This window comes from Aedes aegypti, chromosome 2 (assembly GCF_002204515.2).
Source record: "Aedes aegypti strain LVP_AGWG chromosome 2, AaegL5.0 Primary Assembly, whole genome shotgun sequence".
In the NCBI taxonomy this organism is placed as follows: Eukaryota; Metazoa; Arthropoda; class Insecta; order Diptera; family Culicidae; genus Aedes; species Aedes aegypti.
Window position 1 is genome coordinate 209,402,006 of NC_035108.1, and position 3,888 is coordinate 209,405,893.

Consider the following 3,888-nt stretch of genomic DNA (forward strand, 5'->3'; position numbering starts at 1 on the left):
TTATCAAAAAATGTACGACTCTACTAGAAATTCTTTGAGAATTCCTCCGAAAATAACTCTAGATTTTTATCCGGAAATACTTCTGGTATTCTTATGAGAATGCCTCTGGTATTCTTCCAAAAATGACTTGAGATGCTTTCGAAAATCTTTCTGAAATTCTTCAAGAAATTCCACTGAGATTTTTACGCCAATATCTTTGAAATACTCCTGGGACTCTTACAAAAATCCTGTTGGAGTTTTTTTTTCGGATATCTTTCTATTCTAAATTTTTCAATAAATTTTGCTGTAAAACCTGCTAAGATTCATTCAAGAATTCCACCGAAAGTTTTCGTGAGATTCAACCGTTAATCGTTCTGGTATTTTTCAGAAATTCCATTGAGATTCTTAAAAATATCCTTCTGAAAAATTTTCTGAGAATTGTTTTGGGATTATAGAAGGATTTCCAGAAGAATTCCAAGGTGATTCACAGAAACATCACTTCTGTATGAAGGATTATCGTTAATATCTGAAATAATCCCATGAGAATTCTAAATCCAAATTACAGTGATATTCAAAAGAATCCCAGAAGTTATTTCGCCAGAATCCCTGAAAGATTTAAAGGATATTCACAGACATCCAGAAGATTTCATGAATATTTTCCAGAATAATTCCGATGTCCAGATGAACTACAGAAAGATTCATGGAATAATTTCAAACGGGATTTTCGGAATCATTTGAAAGTAACTTTTAGAAGATCCTCAGAAAAAGAAATCAGTAATCAAAGTAATCGAAAAAATCTCATTATTTCAAGCAATGCTCGTTGGTTCATGTCGAAGGATCAACATGTTCGGCTTAACGAATCTTATTTTAAATATTGAATGACACCACATACAATTAAACTAGTATGTGATTACAATTCTGAATCACCGCAAAAAAAATATTTAGAATCATAATCCTTCTGAGAGGGATGATGTGGTGGATGCACATTCTAATTAAAATTGTCGTTCAATTATGGCGATAAATTAAAATTGTTATTGTTCCATAAATACTTGTATATTATAATTACTTGTAAATATTGATACAGCATATAAAAAGACATTGGTCCAGAAATTACTCCAGAATTCTATGGAATTTCCCTCCTGGGATTATTCCTTAAATCACTTATGAATCCTTCAAAACATCTCTGGGATTGTTCTGGAAATCTGAAGATTATTTCTGATTTTTCTCTAAGTTCTTCTGGAAATCACAGAATACTTACAGATATCGCTTTTGAACTCATCTAAAAAAATCGTTAGCATTCCGGTACTATATCTGAGATTCTTTCGGATATCCTTTGTGATTCTTCTGGACATCTTATTGGAATATTTGCATAAATCTGTATGTGAGTTTGCGTTTATCTCCTTAAGGATTACTTTTGAAATCCTGGAAATCAAATTCGAATCGAAATTCTCGAAGATTCTTTCGGAAATTCAATGGAAGATTCTAACATAAATCCTGATGCAATTCTTCTGGATATTTTTAGAGGATTTTGCCAAAAAATGTACTACGACTCTACTACAAATTCGTCGAGAATTCCTCCGAAAATAACTCTGGCCTTTTTCCGGAAATACTTCTGGGATTATTATGAGAATACCTCTGGTATTCTTCCGGAAATCACCTGAGATGCTTTCGGAATCCCTTTAGAATACTTTCGAGGATGCTTCCGAAAATCTTTCTGAAATTATTCTAGAAATGCCACTGAGATTTTTACGTCCATATTCTTGAAATTTGTCTGGGACTCTTCCAAAAATCCTGTAGGAAATCTTCCAGATATCTTTCTAGCATTCTTTCGGGAAGCCTTCTGAGATACTTTCGAAAATCTTTCTGAGGATCCTTCAAATCCTTCTGTTAAGGATTGTTGCAGAAATTCTTCTACCTCTAGACTCTGGGAGTTTCCTGAATTTTTCAAGAAAACTGTTATTATTTCGACTATCTCTCTAGGATTCTTTCGGAATTTCTTCTACAATACCCCCAGATTTCTTTCTGTTATCCTGCTGGAGGACTTCAAAACATCTTTCAAAGATTCTTCCAGAAATTTTACTGGAATTTTTCAAGAGATTCTGCTGGGATTCTTCCGTAAAACCTGCCGAAATTCATCCGGAAATACGACTGGAATTCTGCTTGAATGATAAGCATTCAAGAATTCCACCGGAAGTTTTTGTGGGATTGAACCGTAAATTGTCCTGGTATTTTGTTTAAATACATTGAGATTCTTAGGGAAAAATATACAGGATTCTTAAAAATATCCTTCTAAAAATTCTGCTGGAAATTGCTTTGGAATTAAAGGAGGATTTCCGGAAGAATCCCAGGTCGATTAACAGAAGAACCACAGAAAAATCACTAAAATATTATCAGGGAGATTTCTAAAGGAATTATTTTAAGGATTCTCGTAAATTCCTGAAACAATCTCAGGAGAATTTCGAATGGATTTTGAATGTTTTTTACAGTGATATCCAAAAGAATCCCAGAAGTTATTTTGCAAGAACCCCTGAAGATTCAATGAAAAGTCACAGACATCCAGACGATTTCATGAATATTTTCCAGAATAATTACGATGTCCAGAAGAGCTCCAGAAAGATTTACGGAATAATTTCAAATTGATTTCCAGAACCATTTAAAAGTCACTTTCAAAAGATGCTCAGAAAAAGAAATCAGTAATCAAAGAATCTCATAGGTATTTTTTAAAGTCCCAGTGACTGTCCGGTAGTTTTCTTGGAGGATTTCCATTTGAAGTCAAGAGGGATTTTCAGAAAATTCTGCCAAGGATTTAAGAAAATTTTCAAGGAAAATCGATGATTAATCACGAAAAAAATCGAAAACACTTCCTTATGAATTTCCAGAAGAATCACAGAGTTTTTTTTGCTCAAAAAATCTTAGAAAAAAATTCTAAAGAATCACGAAGGAATTTTCGGAATAATTCTGGATATACAAAATTATCTCAGGCAGAAACAATAAAATCAATAGCAATAAATCTGTAAGAATATAAGAAGGATTTCTGTAAGAATATAAGGAGGATTTACAAACAATTACAGAGGAATTTTCGGATGATTTCCATAAATAAAGATTTAAAAAAATCCCCGTCATCTGGAAGATTCTTAGCAGGATTTTCGGAAGTATTCCACAGGGATTTCTGGGAGAATTCCATTCGGATTTACAAAAGAATTCCAGAGGAATTTTCGAAAGAATCCCAAGAATTTGCACGGAAGAAAGTGAAGTGAAATAATAGATTTTTTTGATTATAGTCTCAGGCGTCTTTCCGAGAGTATTCTAGAATAATAGGTATAATCTAAGACATTTTTCGGAAAGAATCTCAAAGGGATTTTGAAGAACTTTCAAAGAGTTTCACGGAAGAAATACTGAAGAATTACGAGGAAAATATCAGAATTTAAATAATAATTTCGATTGGATTTCCAGAAGAAATCCCGAGAAATTTTGTAAGAATCCCCGAACCCAGATTTTTAAAATAGATTCCATTACACTGGAAAGCAATCATTAAAACATTTTCGGCAGAATTCCAGAATTTTACGGCAGAATTCCAGAATTTTACAGCAGAATCCTGAAAGGATTTCCATAATAACCCAAGATGGGTTTCTGGGATAGTCCAATAGGAAGTCCCAAGGAGGTTATTGGAAAAATCAGAGCGATCAAAGAAATAACTACATATAATAATTTCAGAAGGGTTTCTGGAAGAATCTCAGTGAATTTTCAAGATGTCCTCTAGCAACACAACTAATATATACTAATATTTACAACTCAATACTTAATTATAAATTGCGTTAAGGTGATTATAGAACAAAGCCACACCTCAAATTTTCAAAAGCACAAGACTTGAGAACCAAACAGCTCTCACCGTTGAAAATTTATCCCATT